Here is a 24,068-nt window from a genome sequence, read left to right on the forward strand (position 1 = left end):
CTCTCTCTCTCTATCCATATTTATTAAGTAAAATTTTATGAAATAAATATATGAAAAAGTAGATTTATTTTCGGTTTTTTTCCTGTAGTGGTTACATATATAAAATTTGAAGTACCAATAACATTTTTTAATATTTCTACCATGTTAGTCTATTGAAACTGTTGCTATTACATTTGTTATTACAGATAAATATGATAATGCAATTAGAGGTTTGAAAAAAGCTCAGGATGACACATCACTTGAAACGGAAGTAGATGGTGCCCCAAGAAAGAGGAAGTTACCAAAGCGATACTTGGACTTTGACAAAGATAGTGAGAATGAAGAAAACGATATGTCACTAAAGAAAAAAGGTCCTCGAAAGCGTAAAGTTAGAAGGCTTAGCGAAAGCATGACTGATGACAGTGACAGTACGACGACTTTACCTCAGGTGAACTCTGATATTTTAAATGAAGTAAAAAATATCCACGTATTTCAAGTAGGAAATAAAGAGAGAAAGGAAGCTTCCAGAAAGCCATCTGTCGAAAATCATGCCAGCAGGATCAAAGTTCTTCAGGAGTTTCAAAACAATTCTAGCCAAAGCTGTGAACAAAAACAACTAAAAAAAGTTTGTAATAGCCAATATGAAAATAATATCAACAAGAAACACGAAAAGCAACGCAAAATAGATAATATCAAGCAGAAGAATTTTGTATCCAGTAAAACAATACAAAAGAAGAGGAATTTCTAAAATTTCTTCACGTAACTCATCAATATCTGCATCTGATTTTCCGTTAAGTGATGTTCCTGAAACCACTGAATTTTCATTTCCATCCTCAATGCATATGAATAATCTTAATGAGGAACCATGTTTGTCTCAAACTGCATCATTGGTACATTCTACTTTCAACAAAGTAGGTGAAGAAGAAAGGAAGTCACAAGTAGAACCTTATTCATTTAACTTCCAAAATGAAGGTGTTGGGTCTCTTGGGGCCACACGCACGATGGTCGCCCCTGCATTGACGCCATAGGAAGATGCGCGCGCTACGAGAGCGCGGCAGAGTTATGTTATGTTCGTTGTAAGATACAACGCGAACACGTTAGACTGTCACCGAGTCTTACAAGATCTAAGGACATTAGAGTCTTACATTCTGTACACTCCTTCTCTGTACTCTCTTACGAGATCGTTCGCATAATAAACCCTTTAACCAAAGGACACAACTATTGGCGCTGCGGACACGAGTCTCAAAGTTGAGGTTAGAAGAACCACATACACGATCTCGAGATGGAACAACTTTTGAGTGCATTAACTCAAAGTCAACAGCAACTAGCTCAAGGCCAGCAGATTCTCATGCAATAGTTAGCTGAATCGCAGAAACACATGGTAACGCTTTTGCAACAAACGCAAGGTAACCTCGCTTCTATTTCTTCGCAATCGTTGGCTACGGATAACTTTGTTTCCGCCCCTCTGGCAAAATCTTCGCAATTCTCAAATCTTGCCGAGCGTTTGGGAAAATTCACACACGAGCCAGATAAAGGCAAAACCTTTACGTTGTGGTACGAATGCCACGAAGGCACTTTTACAGAAGGTGCTAAAGGTCTAATCGAGGAAGAACGTAAACAGTTACTTCTTAACGCATTGGGCGATGACGAATATCAACGTTTGTTAAGCCGGTTGTCGCCTACTAAGCCATACGATTTGAGTTTCTCTGACCTCGTCAAGCAACTAAAGAAACAATTTCACGATAACAAGTCGCTTTTTCAACGCCGCTTCGAAGCTCTAAATTTTCGGGCAACGCCGCCCATGGCGGTAATCGATATTCTTGATCGAATAAGCATCCTGGGAGATGCTTTTGAAATTAATAATTTCAACATTGATCAACTTAAAATTTTGCTTACTGCAATTTCACTTAGCGACCATGCTTATCATACTGAACGTGCTCTCTTGTTTAAAATTACAGCTGAGAAGGAAAATTGCACCTACAGTGACATTAGAGAAATTTGTTACGCCCACGTAGAACGTACTGCGGATGTAAGACGCGTCGAAGACCAGCATAGCCACGAAGTTAATGCCTTACAAAAAGTGGCTGGAACATTAGGCTCGAATAAGGAAGCCAAGAACCACACTAAGCCGACTAAGAAGAAATTGTCATCTTCGCAATGCCGCGGCTGTGGCCTTACAACACACAAAAGAGAAGACTGTCCGTTCAAAGACGCGGACTGTAGGATTTGCAAAAAGACTGGTCATATAGCAAAAGTCTGTCTCTCTAAAGGTAAGAAGAAAATCGAATCGATTCATTTGGAAAATGTTTCAGGTGCTTCTCCTAAGCATAGAAAATACGTGGAAATTTTGCTTAACGGAAAAAAGCTTAAAATGCAATTAGACACTGGCGCTGATGTAACTACAATCGGAATTAAAGTATGGACGAAATTAGGACGCCCTACGCTGCAACCGTACAAATCTTCTTGCGTAAGCGTCTCAGGTCAAAGAATTAAGATAGAAGGATTCTTTCATGCGACCTGATGTACAAAGGAAATTCCACGAAGGGTTCGGTTATCGTTTTAAATCGCCCTAATACAGCGCTTATCAGTGCACAAGTTATCGACGAACTCAAGTTAGTAAAATACGACGAGGGAGTCTCGAATGTCGACGGCATGATTAACGAAATCAAGGATACATCATTGCTCAACAAATATCCAAATCTCTTCAGTGACAAACTAGGAGAATGCACTAAGTCAAATGTCAAGTTACGCCTTAAGCCGAATACTCAACCTACGCACGCTACACGCCGTCCAGTACCGCTTGCGCTGGAGGAACAGCTCAGTTTCGAGCTTGATCGGCTCGTGGAAAACGGGATTTTAACCGTAGATGTTTCAGAATGGGCAGCCCCCATTGTCGTCGCAAGAAAATCAAACGGGAATATACGCATTTGCGCTGATTATTCCACAGGATTAAACGAAGCTCTGGATGCGGATGACTTCCCCATTCCAAATTGAAGATATTTTGGCCAAGCTTCAAGGGAACACCGTCTTTTCACAACTGGATCTATCCGAGGCATATTTTCAATTAAAGTTGGACGAGGAAAACAAACCTTTGACAACTATAAATACTCATCGAGAATTGTTCATGTTCAATAGGCTGGTTTTTGGTCTGAAACCGGCCCCAGCTATTTTCCAATGCACATTAGAAAAGCTCTTGCAGATATCCCTGGCGTTGTGGTATATCTCGATGATATTCTCATCTAAGGTCGTAATCGTGACGAGCACGACGAGCGCCTGAACGCAGTTCTAAATCGTCTTCAAGACTGGGGATTTAGACTGGGCATCAGAAAATGTAAGTTCCACATGCCTTCTGTGAAATATCTAGGCTTTGTTATTTCTTCCAGAGGTATTGAACCAGATCCAGCTCGTGTCAAACCAGTTAAGTCTATGAAAGAACCAAGCAATACAAAGGAAGTTAGAGCAATTCTTGGTTTGGTAAATTATTACGGGAAGTTCGTTCCAAATTTACATCGTTTAAAAGCACCCTTAGAACTCTTACTTAAAAAGGACGCTCCTTTTGCCTGGAATTCTGCTTGTAAGAAAGCTTTTCATAAGATTAAGGAAGTGCTAACGGGTCCACTGATTCTCGCTCATTTCGACCCTCAACAATCATTAATTGTCGCTGCCGATGCGAGTCCTACAGGTATCGGTGGTGTTCTGCTTCAACGCTATCCCGATGGACAAGTAAAAGCCATTTTTCACATGTCAAAAGCTTTGACGAAAACGCAACAAGGTTATAGCCAAATAGAAAAAGAAGCATTGGCACTGGTTACTGTCGTTGAACGTTTTAGAAAGTTTTTATATGGCCGACATTTCATACTTCAAACAGATCATCGGCCCCTTCTGGTTCTGTTCCGTTCGTCTAAAACAAAAGGATTGGATACTCGTACTGCAAATCGCTTGAAGCGATGGGCCCTTCGCCTCATTGGTTATGATTTCGAGATAGAATATGTCAAATCTGAGCATTTCGGTCAAGCAGACGCCTTGTCCAGACTTATTCAAGAAGCCAAAGCAGGTTCTACCGATCCAGAATTGGAAGAAGTCGTTGCAGGAAATAGAGACGGAATTACAACAGTTAGTTCAAGAATCAGGTCGTTTTCTGCCTAAAACAGCTCGGGAGGAGCTACAACGGGCTACATACAAAGACGGAATTCTAGCCGAGGTCATCGATCGTTTACAGACTGGTTGGTTAAGTTCCGATACCAAAGACAGTGATCTACTTCACTATTATCGCCGTCGTGACTATCTATCTGTGGTGGATAGAACGCTCGTATCCGATGACAAGATCGTGATACCGTATAGCCTTCGACCGGATGTGCTCCGTCAGTTACATGTGGCACACCCGGGTATTCGTCGCATGGTGCAGTTGACCCGACATTATTTCTACTGGCCCGCCATGAAATCTGACATCGAGAAGTTTGTCAAAAGCTGCAAACATTGCGCAGAGACTGCATCGAATCCTATCAAGGAACCACTTCATCCATGGCCAGAATCCAAATCGTCGTGGGATCGTATCCACATGGATTTTGCTGGGCCAATTCAAGGACAATGGCTACTCATTATCGTTGATAGCTATTCTAGATTCGTGGATGCCGAATGGTTTTCAACAATTACAGCAGCAGCTACCTGTAAATATCTACGCCGTCTATTCTTCAGATATGGTCCACCCAAAGTGATTGTATCTGATAATGGTACTCAATTTACGGCAACGGAATTCGCTCAACTCTGTACTGAGTTTAATATTATACACTTACGTAGTCCCCCAGGACATCCTCAATCAAATGGTCTAGCAGAGAGGATGGTAAATACATTAAAGCGTTCATTGGAGCTGCCGACTTCGTCGCAGAAGGAGACAAGATTGAACCAAGTCTTGTACACATATAACTACACGCCGTGCGAAGCGACTCCTGACCATAAGTCTCCGGCGGAGATATTCTTTGGACGCAAGTTTAGAACGCCGTTGGACATCTTTACCCCCACGGAAAAGCCTAAGTCAAATTTGTTTCATCAGCAGAGTCAAATGAAGAAGCAATTTGATACGCATCACGGTGCAAAGGCTCGTCATTTCGTTCCAGGACAGCAGGTCCAACTCTCGGATGGTCGCCGAGTTCCGGGGAAGATAGTCAACATCATTGGTTCTACGATTGCTCGAATCCGCGTTGATAAGGGAATTATCAAGCGGCACTTTAATCAAATCTGGAATCGTACAGTCTCCTCCTCCGAGGAGACGAATTATAGCATTGAGGACCTGCTACCATCGGTACCAAATCCAACAGCGGATCCTCCTCCGTTTCAACTTCCATTCGAGGGGGCTAATTTCTCCAGTAACGTGGTCCCTCCGGCCCAGGCCCAGGAAGAGCCAGTAGTTCGACGCTCCAGTCGTCTAGCAAGAGACGCTCGCCTGAATTATCGGAGTTTGGCTGGCTTCCGCCCCTATGGAAAGCATTCTGCTTAGTGGAAGAGGAGTGTTGGGGCTCTTGGGGCCACACGCACGATGGTCGCCCCTGCATTGACGCCATAGGAAGATGCGCGCGCTACGAGAGCGCGGCAGAGTTACGTTATGTTCGTTGTAAGATACAACGCGAGTACGAACACGTTAGACTGTCACCGAGTCTTACAAGATCTAAGGACATTAGAGTCTTACATTCTGTACACTCCTCTGTACTCTCTTACGAGATCGTTCGCATAATAAACCCTTTAACCAAAGGACACAACAGAAGGTATTATATTTCTGTATTAAGTTGAAGTTATGACTTGGACATTTTTTACATTAGATAAATTTTTCTTTTCATCAGGTAATTGCGGATGCAAATATTGTCACAACGAAATTAAACTGAGCAGTACAATACTTTTGGAAATAAGCAAAAAATTGGATTCAGTATACTGATTAACCAAGCAATTATCGTTCGGTCTGTTAATCCAGATTATAGTAAATCTATGATACCTTTTAATATTCCATCTATTCCATTGAAAACAAAGGAGGATTTTGAAAAGATGAATGTGTTTTTGACAGCTAATCGCGTCAATTATGGAGCTGTAGTAAGTCTTTTGTAATGTTTATAATAAATATTGATACATGAAATGTTGGATTCACTAATTGAAAATATTGATATTAGATACTATTTTGGCCATTTTAATTTTACAGCATAATCTTACATTTTAATTATTTAGTTTTATGTGACATTGTGTGTGTTTATAAAACTTTCTTCAAAAAAAATAATTTGTTTTGTTTAGTTTAAAATAAGTATAAAATTTTACTAATATTTGTATATTAATAGTTTTTGAAGAAAACACTGAATAAAAACGAAATGTAGTATTTATTTCAAAAGTTCTATATTTATAAAAAAAATTATACGTATTTTAAACAAATGATTTCGAACTTTAGACGAAACAAAATGCGCATTTAAAAAAAGCTTTATAAAGGCAATGTAACAACAAAGATAGGTTAATTGTGTATAAGATTATGCTTTAAAATAAACAGCAGAAGTTATATGATATCAATATTTTAAATTAACAGAAACCCAACCATCTATATGCACCAACCTAATATAATTCAAATTAAAAACAGCTTACGTTTACGATCATTCTATTTCACTTTTTGTTACTTAACAGCGAGATCTGCTTCATTCTAAATGTGCCAGTGCTCCAGGTGTATTATCTATTCCATCAGAACGCAATGTTACAGGAAACATATTGTCCAAATGATTTCAAATGGTCTTGCCAAACAAATAAATTGGAGTGGATCAGAAGGCGATAAAATTAGGTTTTCGGATACAAAATTATGTGAAGTTGTATGTTCATATTTTTAAATTTAATATATTGCTTTTCCTTAGATTTAATTTCATTTGCACATTGACTTAATTTTTGGGTTTATATGACAAACAAAATATTCATTAATGTGCTTGTTCTGTTCTCATATATAATATATATAATTCTATTGCAATCTCCTTTGCAGGTGCGGTTAAACTACGATTTCCAGACAGCTTTTTGTTAGACACTGAAGCTAAAATCAAGCGTTGGTTCCAAACTGCAAATGGAAGAAAAGAATTGTTATTTCTATAATAAAAATTAATTCTGTTTTTTAAGATCCTTATACAGGATGTCTTAATAACTATTATCATCTGAAATATAGCTTCCTTCGTACTGTGCAATTATGTTTATACAATTTTTTTTCTAGACAGATATTTCAGATGATATCAGTTTAGGACACTGTATATTGTACTAAATATTATAATTTTATGTTTACGTATGATACACACAAACATGTGTTATCGATAGTTGTTGAAAAATTTTAATTGTTACTTATTTTGTACATGCATTGATTATGATTTTATTTGAAATTTTTTTAATCTTTGCGAGTGACATGTATTGATCTCAATTTCATTACTTAAGTATTTAAAGTTTATTCCAAGTTTATTTGAAGTTTATAGTTTTTATATATTTAATATACCGCAACGCGTATATTAAATATATTATATTCAATATATTATAATATATTTAATGTTATATATAACAGATATTCTTTTTATATTACTTTAATTTCTCAAGTCTATTGTATATTCACAAATAAGTATAATATTAATATCAACTCCTATAAAATATAATAATACATTTATTTTGTACTTCCTTTCAAATGTTATTTACTTTTAGGTTAAAAAATCAAGTTCTTGTACATGAATATATGCAAGATTAATGTATACGTTTCTATTAATGATTAATCTTGGTTTAACGTACTTTTCTTAATTCAAGGAATTAAAAAAGTTACAATATACTAAAAGTACAATGTATTAAAAATTAAAGTAAATCTACATTAGTAGAGAGAGATTAGTCTTGCATTTATTTCTGTACAGAGTTTTCCAATAAATAAGCTGATGTTACTTGTCATTTTGACATCATCCTGACAGCATTTTGACGTTTACGACGTAATTTGGACATCATTATAATAATAAATAACAGTTAAACTTTTTACTGGACAATTGTTAATATGACATCAAACAAACATCAAAATGACAGTCAAGATGACTGTCATGGTATGGGACGTTTTGCAGTCATATAGTCGTCATTTTGCTAGCATTTTGATTGCTCTTTTTGACATCATATTCCTGATCAATTTGACGTCATATTGACATCACCTTGACTAAGTAGTTTTCACTGGGATATCTGGGGAACGTACAAGCCATCTGTTATATCCTGACCGACCAATCCAACAATCTCCAAATTTTCTGTTTAGCAATTCAGTAATAATCCGTGCAGAATGAGCAGGACATCCATCTTGCTGGTACCACATTGATTGTCATACGTTTAGTGGAAGATCTTCTGATAATAGTGGCAATATTTCTGTTAAAATCTGTGCATACTTGCGACTATTTAATGGTCCATCGATAAAGTGAAGACCAATTATTTTACCGTTAAGAATTGCGGCCCAGACGTTTATAGACTAAGGTCTCTGCATGTCCACTTCTCTCATCCAATGTGGGTTTTCTACCGACCAATAGTGCATGTTGCGAAGATTTACTTGTCCATTGTTTGTAAATGTAGCTTCGTCAGTAAATAAGATTTTAGTGGCAAACATATCATCTTCTTGTAGTCTTTGTAGTGCCCATTCACAGAATTGTACACGATTTTGAAAATCATTGCCATGTAACTCTTGATGAAGTGAGATATGGAAGGGATGAAATTTGTTGGAATGTGGTATTCGCAGAACACTTCGTCGATTAATACCACTTTCACGTTCAAGCTGTCTTGTACTGATATGTGGATTTAGGGCTACAGCGGCTAAAATGTTCGTCGAATTTCCGTCGTCAGTTGCTTTCTTGATTCGTTTGCGTTTTTTATTATCCACACTTCCTGTTTCTTGAAAAGTTTGTACTATGTTTGAAAAAACAGAGAATGAGGGATGGACACGATCGGGAAATCTTTCAGTATACAAACGTACTGCTTCTCTCATAATTTGGCGACATTCACCATAAACGAAAATCATGTCGACTTTTTCTGCTTTCGTATAATGCATTTTGCAAGACACGCACTTTGATCGATAGATGAATTCAAACTGATAAAGTAAATATGAATAATGCTACGTGCGATTCAATTTAAACGGTATGTAAATATTTACATACGCTTGAACGATTAGCGGTATACCGGTAAACAAGAAAAGAAGACACGAAATTATTCGTCGATGTTTAGGGTCATCATTTTGACACTTGTCGTAGCGGTAAGTACGTAAATAAGTAAATTAGACACGAAATTATTCGAAGAGTGCCTTAAAACAATTTATTTTCCATTACATTCCATTATTGACCTTGCGTAACCTTGAATGACCTTCAATTATAGGTCATTGTATTTGTCTTGAGATGCTCTATCAGAATGTAAATAAAAAAATATATCATTCCATTAAAAAAAAAAATTTTACCTTTGCCTATCCTTTGCGCTTCCACCAAAAATCAATTATTGACATCACATTATGTGCCCCTCGAAACCAAGCAACTTTTGTTTGACACTTTTTCTTCTATTGTCAAAAACAAGCGAGTTATTCAGGTGACCTGTTTTAAATGCCCCTCCCTGTATATATGTATTTAATATGAGGTGAGGGTTGCAGCGAAAAGCGGAGGCGATCGGCCGAAAGTTATACACACTTTATGTATGTTCACTTTGTACTGGCATCTTTAATTAATAATCAGTTTCTTTTCGTGGTAATATATTACAATTTAACTCGTGATAGTACTGCGATAGTTTTAAATATACGCGATAATAGTCAGCAGTCGGTAGTATTTAATAGTACATTGTGTAACGGGGGAATGTTGTTTATTGTGGGGACGGTCGCGACGGCACGAGCGAAGCGAATGCGTACGCGCGCCGATGTCGACCTGTAAACAAATATGTCCCCACTGTTACACATAGAATTTTTCTTTACAAGTGCTCGTCGTAATGTGCCCTATACAGCAACGTTTTTGCGCAGAAGAGTGGGATTAGAGAAATAACTTAACGGCTTGAAGTATTGTTTATTTACCGCACGCAAAAGCGTTAAGGTGTAGGGCACATTACGTGCACGCGTGAAGAAAAATAATTTTTCATCACGCGTGCACGTAACGTGCCCAATAACTCAACGCTTTTGCGTGCGGTAAATAGCCAATAACTCAACGGCTTGAGTTATTACTCTAACCCCACTCTTCTGCGCAAAAACGTTGCTGTATTGGGCACATTACGACGAGCACTTGTAATGAAAAATTCTGTGTGTAACTCATACGCTCAGTTGTTTATTATACGACGCGGGCGCGGGAGCACGAGCGAAACGAGTGCGCTCCCCCGCGCCCGTGCCGCACAATAAACAACTTACCATACATGTTACACAATGTACTATTATATGTATTTAAATGATGACTGCTCGATTTATCGATGAGCCGAGAGAGGGGGGAATGTGCGACTCGCGTCCGCCCTTCCGCATCAAAACAATCCGCAAAGCTGCTTTCACTAACCGTCTAATATTAACGCATCGATTTTAGAACATATTTATTTTTCATTCGTTAACGCGATCGCATATTAAAAAACAAAATTATTAAATAAATGTAAAACAGTGTAAGATATGGATGAAATGATCGGATGTCAGGATTAATGTTGTAATAATAATAAACTTGATTTTGTTTAACACTATAACACAAACTGATTTTATTACAAATAGGTATTTAAGTTCACAAATGTTACTTGTCGACCGAGTGTCTAAACGAATGTATGTCTCATAAGAAAGTAACTGGTTGACCGAATGTCTGAGCGAATGTCTATACGAATGTATAAGCGAATGTACGTGACGCGGCCGTTTACAAATGCACGTGTACGGCGCGTTACCGAAAGAACTAATTGTGCTTGTATGTGCTCCGAAAAACTAACGGCGCGATTATGCGCTTCATTAACTTCCCGAAGGAAAGACTAAAGGCACTAACTTCCCGAAGGAAAGGCTAATAGTCCAGGAAAATTTTCGAAAAGACAGCGTTTACGTGCCAAACTTGCCACCTGAACTATGGGATATGGAAAAAATCGGAAAAAATCTGGGGAATTCAATGAAATAAAATTAAACAGCTGGTTTTGCTGGAAAGTTATTCAAAATGGCGCCCAAAGTTGGAAAAAAACAGTTTTTTGCAGTTTAAAAAAAAGTATGCATTTTATCAAAAAATGTTTCCTACAAAAGTTGTAGATCTTTTAAAAATCTACAAAAGTTGTTGTATTGAATATGTAAATTAGTGCAAAAATGACTTAGTTATCGCGAAAAAATGGTTTTAAATCGCTGTTTTTTAAATTGCCTGTATCTTTTTGAATAAAACAGATATCCTGCTGAAACTTTCAGAAAATATAGCGCTCAATGAGCAGAAAATTTTCGTTTTTTATTTGTATCAAAATGTGGTATAGATGTCGCACAAAACGGTTTTTTCGAAAAAAAATCACTTTCGTAGAACGCTATTTAAACAGGTTCTGTAGCACTTACAGACAAAAATCAAAGCTGAAAATTTTCTTAAAGAGTTGTACTACCACGTGAAATATGTGCGCGCACCGTTAATTAATTAATTAATGGCCAAAAATGACCTCAAAAAAGGAACAAAAATTTTGACCCTAAAAATGTCGATTATCTCCTTCGTTGAAATTGATACCATAATGGCATGTTTACCAATCGATAGCGGCAATTTTTCTACGAATTTTGAAAAAAAAATTTCTTCTACGACCTCTAGGAGCCGAAAAAATTTTTTTTTTTAAAAATTCCAGCGGGCGTCGTAATTTAACTCGCACAGCGTACATCCTCCGGGAGATTCTTTCAGAATACTTATATTTCATAAAAAAAAAATTGTGGCCCGTTTCGTAGACTTGAACTACTGTAAATCGTGTGTCAAAGTGAACACTGCGAACGTGGGTCGCACAAGCCGGAGTCGGGCGGCTGAGCTGTGAAGGGCTGCCGCCAGCCACCTCGTTCAAAATATACAATAAATGCACGAAATCGCCTGGAACGTCTAAAAGCATTGAAACTTACAATTCTTCAGTTATATTTTACTCTAATACTTAATAATATAGTTTCAAATACTTATTTTAAAAATGTATGGCAGCATTTATGTACACAGGAGGTTCATTGGATGAATGTAAACACAGATAAGAGCCGAGCGGCTGCGTGAACATCCACTACAAATACCTGATTGTTAAGGTAAGAGCCTCAGTAAATGTGTGAACGTTTTTTTCAATTTATGTTTCTTACAAATAATTACAAGAAATAATAACGAAATTTTAATCGAAATGTAATTGTTTCAACTTAAAGGGGCATAGGCAGTCATACATTTCAAAAAATCGATGTAGTTTTTATTTTTTTTTTACATTAAAGTACATCATCTTAGGAATGTTGTCTAAAAATTTCACGTCGATCCGAGCAAAATTGGAAAAATGAGAGAGCTTTTTGTGCGCCGCTTATCAGGCCCGCGACTGGCTGATCTCACGGCGCGTTGCGCCGCGTCGATGCATGTTTATGCCTGTTCATTACAATCCGTTTTGCATAATCAGATTTACAAAGTTCAACTTTAGATGTTGCTGAAGCAGCCGAGGACTTACGTTATGACCCTGGAATCGATGATTCAGTGTAAGTAAAAAAAAATAAAATCATCAAGGTTTTATTCTTATTGAAAACTTTAAACGCGTTTTTCTCAAAACCACTTTTTCAGAGTCGGTGGACACGACATCTTAAAAAGTAATGCATCGATCATTTTCAAATTTTTTACACATCTTTTATACATACTTAGCTTGTACTTGAGCGAAAGACTTTTTTTTTATAACGTTTAATAAACGTTTAGTTTCAATGATAATTGTAAATGATATCCTTTCGAAAAAGAATTAAAAAATGATAATTGAGACATTTTCTTTGTAACATTTAATTAAATGTAGCATATTTCTAACATGTATTTATAACGCGCATTCACATCTTTATAATGAATATTTAAATTTACAGATTCCTTACTAAAAAATGGATGGGTTGCTGGAAAATTGTTTTTTATGCGACAAACCTATGACGGACAACACCACAATCTCCGTTGGCCAAAAAGCTATTGAAAAACTTGTAGAGTCGAGCATGAAGCGGAAACATAAGAAGTATTATCGTTTGCAGGAGCGTAATTCACTCACCATTCACAGGAACTGCCAGGTAATCTACAATAGAGAGAGTGCAATAAAAGCGACAGAGAAAGCTGCAGCAGATAAAAAGAAGAAAGAGCAAAGAGACAGTGATGCAGCAGCATCTTTTGATTTTTCAATCTATTGCCTATTTTGTGGAAAATCTGCTAATATGAAAAAGGATTTGTTAAACGCGTTTCCAGTGACAGCACAAGAATAAACATCTTACATGAACTGACGTCGCGTCCGCAAAGCGATTTCAACAATAATTTATTAGGACGACTAAAACATGTTGAGAATTTACAAGACAAAGACGCTCGTTATCATGCTCGCTGTCTAAGCTTGTTTTACAAATACAGGCCAGTGGATTTGACGGATAAACCGAAAAACGATAAATTAAGTAAATGTGTGCATTTTGTTATATTGTAGACAATGATGAAGATTCGCAACTGTCTCTGAAAGAGGTATTGGAGAAGTACGATGGAGACATTCCACGCCTTTCAAGAATTCAAGAGAACCTAGAAGAACATTTTGGAAAGGATCTTTTGTTGTATAATATACATAACGATATTATAATGTGTTTTCGTGATTCTAGAGACAAAATTTTAGAGGATGGCTGGCGTAATGCTAAAAAATCTAAAGAAGAAGACCGCCTAGAAACAGTTAAACAGGCAGCACACATCATTTTGCAGGACGTTCGATCACAAAAATATGAAACACGTCTATACAAAGCGCCAAGCTCTTTTTTTGAGGATGTAGAAGCAAATGTTCCTGAAACATTGAAATCATTTCTAGATATTTTGATAAAAACACATAAACGTTCAGGGGAGGATAAGACAAAATGGAGTAATCGCGTCGCGACAATCGCTCACATTCTCATTTCTTGCATAAGACCACGAACTTTTCTGTCTTCTATACTGTTGGGTTTATCTTCCATGATTCACAAAAAACACGCATCTAAAAACTTAATTGACTCATTATCATATCTTGGCCTTATTGCATCTTACAAGAAAACAATGTTATTTGAGACTTCTGTTATTAATGATCCTGAACAATTTAACATCAGTGGTGACAAATTCGTACAATTTATATTTGATAATGCTGATCATAATGTGAATACACTGGATGGCCATAATACTTTTCATGCCATGGGCGGTATAATGGCTGTAACACCTTGGCAGGCTTTCTCTTCTTGCAAAACGATTCAGAGACTCAATAAAATCCCGTCAGCTGAAGATATTGGTAAATTTGGTTTTATTGGTTTAAAGCAATATGAAAGAAAAGGTTCAGCCGGTTTGCAATCTGTTGTTGTTGAGAATCCAGATGAGGAAACGTATCACCCTATCGACTTTACGTTTAGCGACATTTTATGGCTGTATGGTAAAAATAAAAATCCTACAGCTACTCCTGGCTGGAATGGATTCATGCAGAAAATGACAAATTCTGATGATTACGCAACATCAAAAATAATTCCACTACCATTTGTAAACGCTTCTCCTAGTGATTTGAACACAATTTTTACTGTATTGATCGAAGCAAGTCGTAGAACAATTGCACAGAATCAAGAAGTTTGCGTCGTTACATTTGATCAACCGTTATATTACAAAGCAAAAGAGATTGTAGCATCGATTGATCCTCAAAATGATCCTTACAATTTAAGATCGATTTTCGTAAGGCTTGGGGGTTTCCACATGCTGATGAGTTTTCTTGCCTCCATTGGTTTCATAATGGAGTGTAGTGGCCTTAAAGAAGCTTTTGGGACCATTTTAGCTGAAAATTCTGCTGAAAAGGCTCTTAGTGGTCATGCATTTTCGAGAGCTGTTCGGGGTCACATTCTGGTACAGGCAGCTCTTGCTAAAGTTATTTTTTCGTATGTCAATTTTGATGCAAATGAATCAATTGAATTAGACCGCATATTGCGAGATTTTGAAAATCCTTCTGGCCTAAACTTCGACGACAACGTAATAGAAAATAATGTTGCACATGAGATAGTGAAGAAATTTGTAGAAACATTACAATATTTAAAAACATTTGGTCCGACCGCTTGTTTATGGGTCCAATATTTTCATTTAATCAATATTGTGAAACGTTTCATTGAGGCGGAGCGATGTGGCAACTGGGAGTTGCATTTGAAATGTGTTCGTGACATGATTCCATATTTCCACGCGTCGGGACATTACCTTTATGCAAAATCAAGTTAGCTGTACCTGCAAGATGCTTTGAAATTGGAAAAACAATTTAATATAATTGAATTCGATAAGTTTACGAAATGTGGATTTTTTACAATTCGTCGTACCAATAAGTATTGGTCAGGTATCTGGTCGGATATGACCATAGAGCAGGTCCTTATGAGATCCATGAAAAGCAGCGGTGGACTTACTCACGGTCGCGGTATATCTGACAGTGTTTTGAGCAAATGGATACTGTCAAGTATTATACTGACAGAGGTTTGCAACGAAATGGAGAAATTTTGTAACGTGTCTTATTCAACATCAGAACAACATGTGGATGCAAGTGTCACCCGGATTAATCGAGATGCGTCTGATTTGCAAAAACTTGCAAATTATTTCTCTACTTACGATCCTTTTCCGATGTCGAGTGTAATTTCATCTATATACTCTGGTGTCATCGGAAACGACTTGATAAACTGATGAGGCTATGGATGTTGGAACAAAGTTGCTTCAGAGTACGATTGGCAAATCTTTTGCTTCGCTGAAAGGTGTAAAAAAAAATCGGGTGCAAACGCTACGTTCGGTATATTCCTACGTGAAAGTAAGTGACGAAAAAGTTCCTGTAAATCCGTTACTTATTTTTCAAAGAATCACCTTAAATATCGAAACAAAAGATGATATGAAGCAATACTTGAAATATGAATTAGCTCCAATTCCACTGTCATTATTTGACGATTCGGGAATGCGAAAGACACAAAAATCGCTGTTTTATGTCAATTTTGAAGACTTGAAACCATCATCCGATTTTCAAAATCCCAAAAATGTCATAGATGGCGTTTTTTTTTATCCACAAAGTTGTTTGGACAAGCAATAAGCCGGTTTCGGAAATATTGAAATGTTACACAGAATATGCTTTGCATCATTTTGACAGAAACTCCGTTTTTGTTTTCGATGGGTACCCGGAAAATGTCGCATCAAGTACGAAATCACTGGAACGCTTGCGAAGGTAATTGAAAAATACAGTCAAGGAAATTAATTTTGACGAGAACACGAACATATCTTATCCCAAAGAAAAGTTCCTGTCAAATGCAAGAAATAAAAAGAAATTTGTCTTTTTATTAAGTGTCGAATTACAGAAATTAGGATACACTACCAAAGTTGCTGAGGAAGATGCTGATAATTTCTACGGCTATACAACTACAGGAGGATGATACAACTGTCAGAATCATTGGACAAGACGTCGATTTGCTGGTGTTACTAATGCAGTTGGCTCCAACGAATAAAAATATATATTTCTGCAAGCAGGGAAAGAGTCACGAACAAGAAAAAGTTTACAACTGCACCACCTTCAGATATCCATGCTTACTGAAATACATCGGATTACTATATATTGTAACAGGCTGTGACACGACATCGTCGTTCTACAAAAAGGGAAAGAACAAAATTATGAAGGTAATGAACAACAGAAAAGACATACTGCAGAAATTAAATGTATTTTACAACGAACGAGCACAGCAGAAGGAGATATCGGAAATCGGGCGTCTCATAATCCGAAGCTTGTACTCCACGCAAAAAGACGATTGTCAATTGAATGATCTGAGGTTCCAATTGTTCCAAAAAGCCACCTGCAAATCCTCCTTTCATCTAGGAAGCCTTCCACCAACTGAGGGTGCGGCTGATCAGCATTCCTATAGGACGTACCTTCAGTTACAATCCTGGTTGGGAAATGAGTTTGACCCAGAAAGATGGGGCTGGAGAATTGGAACCGAGACATTAGAACCCGTGTGCAGCACCGAACCGATGATTCCAGAAGACGTAATAAAAAAGATTGCGTGCAGATGTGAAACAGGGTGCAGAAGCAATAATTGTGGATGCAAAAAACATGGATTGAAGTCTTCCACAATGTGCATCAAATGTGACGACGACAGCTGCACCAATCTGAAAAAAGTGTGTATTGTTCCGGATGACTTAAATAACATTAACGACGCAGAGACTGAAGTAGAGGCTAGTTGCGAGAATTTTGACGACAGCATCGCTATCGACGATGATGACAAGACTGAGTCCTACGAAAATGTCATCAGTGACGACGAAATGTCAGTCGGACAATCGCGGAAACGGCGAAGAATATGCTAATATTTTTAATTTGTTTCAACGTGGCTGTCTTTCCATTTTTCTTTACATTTCTGTAAAATGTAATTGTAAATTTATAACTAATTTGTAACAGGATCAATAACATTATTCTTGAATTTTTGAAAAGGGATTTTATTTCTTGTGTTTCACTTCTGATTTGTCCAATAAACCTCCTGTGTACATAAATGCTGCCATACATTTTTAAAATAAGTATTTGAAACTATATTATTAAGTATTAGAGTAAAATATAACTGAAGAATTGTAAGTTTCAATGCTTTTAGACGTTCCAGGCGATTTCGTGCATTTATTGTATATTTTGAACGAGGTGGCTGGCGGCAGCCCTTCACAGCTCAGCCGCCCGACTCCGGCTTGTGCGACCCACGTTCGCAGTGTTCACTTTGACACACGATTTACAGTAGTTCAAGTCTACGAAACGGGCCACAATTTTTTTTTTATGAAATATAAGTATTCTGAAAGAATCTCCCGGAGAATGTACGCTGTGCGAGTTAAATTACGACGCCCGCTGGAATTTTTGAAAAAAAAAATTTTTTCGGCTCCTAGAGGTCGTAGAAGAAATTTTTTTTTCAAAATTCGTAGAAAAATTGCCGCTATCGATTGGTAAACATGCCATTATGGTATCAATTTCAACGAAGGAGATAATCGACATTTTTAGGGTCAAAATTTTTGTTCCTTTTTTGAGGTCATTTTTGGCCATTAATTAATTAATTAACGGTGCGCGCACATATTTCACGTGGTAGTACAACTCTTTAAGAAAATTTTCAGCTTTGATTTTTGTCTGTAAGTGCTACAGAACCTGTTTAAATCGCGTTCTACGAAAGTGATTTTTTTTCGAAAAAACCGTTTTGTGCGACATCTATACCACATTTTGATACAAATAAAAAACGAAAATTTTCTGCTCATTGAGCGCTATATTTTCTGAAAGTTTCAGCAGGATATCTGTTTTATTCAAAAAGATACAGGCAATTTAAAAAACAGCGATTTAAAGCCATTTTTCGCGTTAACTAAGTCATTTTTGCACTAATTTACATATTCAATACAACAACTTTTGTAGATTTTTAAAAGATCTACAACTTTTGTAGGAAACATTTTTTGATAAAATGCATACTTTTTTTTTAAACTGCAAGAAACTGTTTTTTGCCAACTTTGGGCGCCATTTTGAATAACTTCCCAACAAAACCAGCTGTTTAATTTTATTTCATTGAATTCCCCAGATTTTTTCCGATTTTTTCCATATCCCATAGTTCAGGTGGCAAGTTTGGCATGTAAAAATACAATTTCCCTGGACTATAAAGGCACTGAGCCTACAAACGACTCGACTTCGTGGATAATTATCGATGCTTCGACTAAGTGCTTTTCGCGACGGATCTGCACTTGTCCGCGTTCAACTGCCGAGTGCTTGCCTCGCGAATATTCTCTCGGCATTCGCTATAAGCCGAATATTCTAGAAGATCATGTTTCGGTCGCGTGATCACCTGATTCGACGTTACCGTCTTTGTTCGCAGCTACTGAAAATAAATATATGTATCTATATATGTATATTCGAAAGACATTTACTCTGGCTCGCTCCAGAATATGCCCATATAAGGCAATAACATGACACGATTCTAGAAATACGCAACATGATTCTAGAAATACATAATATGATTCTCGAAATTTCTTACAACAGTTACATTTTCGTGATAATATTATATATTATGCTATGTCTCGTCCGGATGGATAATTGTAGTAGCGTTCCGCTGCGTAATCCTCAACAGGTTTTGAAAGCTGGAGAGAAGAAAACCAAATAAGGCGCCGCGGTGGCGCCTAGATAAGCCGTGGCCTGCACTCGGGTGCAACTGTCTACGCCATCTGACTTCATTGTTTTCCTGTTGTGTGAATCCTCAACACACCGATTTTTTCGTCTTCGATTTTGAGTTATTTTCACAGGTTTGCAAATATGGGTAAGTCTTCCCATAAATCGAGAAGGAGGAGAAGATCACTTTCTGGAGACCGTTTGGCGGATTTCGAGAATAAAACGTCCCGCCTGATTAACATATTGTCCCGAAGGGAGGTTAGGTCACCCAGCGGACCTTCTCAGGCCTCGTCTAGCATTATTCTGAGCTCTCAGGAGAATTTTGGGTCACGTAATGAGTCGGAACCGGTCACGAGGTCCGATTTAGAGGCTTTTTTAGCATCCCTTGCGCGACAAGAGGGGCTAACGGACCCAAAGTTGTCAGGTGTGTATGATATTGCTGGATCTGTATTTGCGAAATACAGGCGGCATGACGGTACAACCTTTTTTCTCCTTCACATGCTAGAACGTTTCTCCTCTCTTTAGAGGTAGAAGAGAATGTAGGCGAAGTGGATGACACATCATCGGATCATCCTAAACGGGTAACTATAAACGAGAGCTTTTGCAATGTACTTACATAAGAAATTCACTCTTCCAGAGGCATTAGTATTCCTAAAGACCCCCACTTTAAATCAAGAGTGCAGGGTGGCCCTTAAAGACAATTCGATTGTCAAGAGGGATGATTATGCTGGCAAGAACCAGGATCAAGCAGGCCTAGCCCTTTGCGCATTAAGCGAGGCTAATTCTGATTTTCTTAGGCCGGAAATTCAGAACTCCCTGTGTCCTGAAGCTCGTATAGCGGTAACTAAAGTAAACGAAGGGGCGAGGATTCTTGCCGATCTTGTTTATCGCTTCTCTATAACTAGAAGAGCGCAGATTACACCCGCCCTTAACTTAAATGCTAAAAACACAGCGGATTCTATTCCAGTAGATGAGCTGCTGTTCGGAACATTTTTTAGAGAACAGACGAAGAAGGTAGTTTCCATAGAAAAATCTTCCAGGGAAATTATCAAACCGTCAATAATAATTGCAAGGAAGATCCAACAGCCGATCAAGCAGCCATCTCAACTTGTACCTATCACCTTGGGAAACGCGCCACTGCTCGATACCAAGGATCGGCAACAAGGAGGACAGGGACAAGGACCAGCTATCACCGATCCACTCATCATTCCAGGTCTCAGTCGAGGAGACGGTAAATCAAGCGGTAATTACTGGGAGCAGACTGGCCGTGTTTTCTACTTAGTTGGAAGCAGATTTCGTCGGATAGGGTCATTTTGGAGACCATTGCTGGTTATAGGTTACCTCTCACCCAACATCCGCCGTCCCAACGCGAGGACCTCCTGTGTCACCTGTCAAATCTAGAACAGCAGATTTGCGCGCAAGAGATCTCTAGACTCATTGCTAAAGGGGGCGATTGAGGGCGTATTAGACTGCGAGAGTCAGTTTTTACCCTCATTTTTTGTTTTCAAAAATCTTCGGCGGATGGAGATTTATTCTCAACTTAAAGCGCTTTAACAAGTTTATTATTGCTTCGTATTTTAAACTCGAGGATTGGAAAACTGTCGTCCGTCTTATCTCCCCAGGCGATTATCTAGTCTCGGTGGATTTAGAAGACGCATACCTTCTTGTGGCTATTCATGAGGATGACAGAAAATTTTTGCGTTTTTAGTTTTCAGGGTCAACTCTACCAATTCAGAGCCCTCCCTTTCGGCCTGGCCTCAGCACTTTATGTATTTACCAAGATTATGAAACCGGTCCTGTACACTCTCAGACAACAAGGTTTCTTTTCAGTGGTATATCTAGTTGATTTTCGGTTCATCGCAGGCACATATAACCTATGTTTAAGAAATATCTTTACAACATTAGATCTACTTTCGTCCTTGGGCTTCATTATCAACATGCGTAAGAGTGTATTGACGCCAATCTTTTACATAGAATCTTTTGCAATAGCTATTCCACCTGACAGGAGAGAGACCCTCCTCCAGATGACTCTTGAGATTCTAAATAAGAAGCAGTGCAAAATTCGTTACTTGGCTAATTACATCGGGTTGCTCATTGCGGTTTGCCCGGCAGTGCAATATGGCTTGTTACATACAAAGTTATTGGAAAGAGAGAAATTCTTAGCCCTCCTGGTGTCAGACAATATTTTTGAGGCTCAAATACCTCTTCAAGCTTCGCTCAGAGAAGACCTATGGTGGAAACACATTTTTACAGATAGTTTGCAGTGCAATTATATACGGTCAAGTCTTTTCGCCATTGAAATTTATTCAGACGCTTTCCTTTCAGGATGGGGTGCAGTGTGTGGCGAGAGGCGTACACACGGTTTTTTTTGGTCACAGAGGATAAGACTTTCCACATTAATTATCTGGAACTCCTGGCTGCTTTCCACGCGCTTAGATGCTTTGCATCTCACCTAAGAAATTCCGATATTTTATTAAGAATTACTCGTGAATTCCACGGTAATAGCCTACATTAATCGTATGGGCTCAGTCAGTTTTCCATTGCTTTCCGGATTAGCCCGTAAAATTTCGTGGTCGTGGTGCGGAAAAAAAAAAATTTTATTCATCTACGCCTCGTATGGTCCCTCGGCACAGAACTTTGAGGCAGACGCGGAATTTCGCGTTACTGTGGAAAGAAAAGAGTTGTCTATATTACAAACGTATCTTGACAAAATTTTTTCTGTTTTTTGGTCGTTTTGACATCGATCTGTTTTCTACTTCGATTAATACAAAGTGCTCTCACTTTGTCTCTTGGCATCCGGACCCGTTCGCGGTTGCAGTCGACGTTTTCTCCCTTAATTGGAGTATATATATATATATATATATATATTTTCCTTTTACGCATTACCACCATTCATCCTGATTCTAGGGGTATTGCGCAAAATCATCACTGACGGGGTGGAAGGTGTTGTGGTGGTGCCCTGGTGGCCAGCTCAGCCATAGTTCCTCTATTCATTCAGCTTATTGTCGAACATCCGATACAAGTTGAGCCAGTTTTTAATATGTTGTCGTCTCTTTTCAGGGATTATCACCTGGCCTGGATCAGAATTCCCCTGGTGGCCGCGAAATTATCCGACAGGCTTCTTTTTTACTCAGGGAGATATCGCCACCGGCTCTAACCGCAATGCTCGCATCTATCTCGAAAATGACTTTAGCTCAACATTCCAAGCCCATTAGGCGTTGGTGATTGTTTTTGCAAGAAAAGGGTGTCCGCTGCTTCACTCTGTCAGTTCCCTTATTTCTCGGATCTTTGTCTTCTTCCCTGGCAGATGTAGGTTCCTAGACCACTTGGAAAATATACCGCTCAGCAATACCCCTTATTTCTCGGAACGAGATAGGCGCTCACTCTTTGGTCAGAAGATTCTTTAAGGGGGTGGCTACCTTAAGACCACAGTGCCCCAGATACGAATATATCTGGGACCCGTCGCCGGTGATTGCTCATTTGGCTTCCTTGTACCCACATGTAGAGTTCTCGTTGGAAGTAATCTCGAGGAAATTGGGACGCTCCTTGCTCTTATCACTGCACAAAGAATACAGCTTTCTAATATCACCTTCTCAGATTCTTTGATTATAAGAATCCCCGCCCGTTTTAAAACCTCTGGAAATGGTAGATGTCAGCCCTTGCTCTGCTTCAAGTCCTTCGCGGATAAGTCAGAACTATGCGCGTTCTTTTTGGTCAAGTTTTATCTTTCTATTACTGCCGATCTTCGACAGACAGGCTGCGATTCCCTTTTTTATCTCTTTTCGAGTTCCGTACAAGGCAGTTTCCTCCCAGACGTTGGGGCGGTGGGTCAAAACTGAGATTCAGACGGCAGGGGTAAATACAAATATTTTTTCAGCGCATTCTACTCGCCATGCGTCAACGTCCTTTACAGCAAACAAGGACATTAATTTGGAAGAAATTAGACGTACGGCTGGATGGAGAAAATTCTCAGAGACATTTGCTTGTTTTTATGATCGTCCTCCGTATATTCTCAGTGACATCTCTCCGTATATTCTCAGTGACACCTCTTTTCAGGATACGATCCTGGACAAATCATAACTCTGTGAGTACCCTTTTTTGGACTGTACATTCATAATAAAGTGCGAGAAGTGCACAATTTTTTCGTGAGATATATATATATGGGACATTCCACGTCAACTCAGACAGACCTCCAAACAAAATTTGGCTTGATGGATTTAAACGTTCAAGTGCTAAAAAAATTTGTACATCTGTGTACTTTTAAATGCCGATGGGTTTCTTTCAAAAATTTTAATGTCGGCGTTATTATGGCTGATAAAAGTCAACAAATTCCAAAATTTAAAACTAACTTCGTACAATAAAACTCGAAAAATTCTTTAATTATTGTGAAATTCTGTATCTAAAAGTTTTTTGGGTCGCCGAATGTAAATCTGATGTCAGTTTTCAAAAATTCAAACTTTAAACCAACACCTCGAAGGGATCAGTTTTCTGTTACGTCCACGTCGTTGATCCTGGGTAATGCCGAGAGCAGGACACATTTTTATTTTAGTCGTATTCGACCCGAAGTTTTGAATGTCCGGAACGCGACTTCAGATTCATAATCACCAACCCCAAAAACCCACGAGTAACAAATTTTAATAAAATCCGATCGATTTATTAAAGAGCCGCCTCTGCAAGCTCCATGCAAAAAATGCCCGTTTTCGGTACCTCGATTTTTGAAACTTTTATTATGCCAAATAGTTACATATGATGACCCAATAATCCCTGCAAAATTTCAAGATGAGCATACAGCCCGTTTAGGAAAT

The 24,068-nt window shown here is 38.3% G+C and overlaps 1 protein-coding gene across 1 annotated transcript in view; it reads right to left on the reverse strand.

Moving 5' to 3' along the window:
* The window catches only part of LOC108780008 (tight junction protein ZO-1-like), a 73,108-nt gene that overhangs the window by 915 nt on the left and 48,125 nt on the right, over window positions 1-24,068 (reverse strand). The gene's annotated exons all lie outside the window — the stretch shown is intronic.

Source organism: Cyphomyrmex costatus, unplaced genomic scaffold (assembly GCF_001594065.2).
Source record: "Cyphomyrmex costatus isolate MS0001 unplaced genomic scaffold, Ccosl1.0 scaffold660, whole genome shotgun sequence".
NCBI classification, from domain to species: Eukaryota; Metazoa; Arthropoda; class Insecta; order Hymenoptera; family Formicidae; genus Cyphomyrmex; species Cyphomyrmex costatus.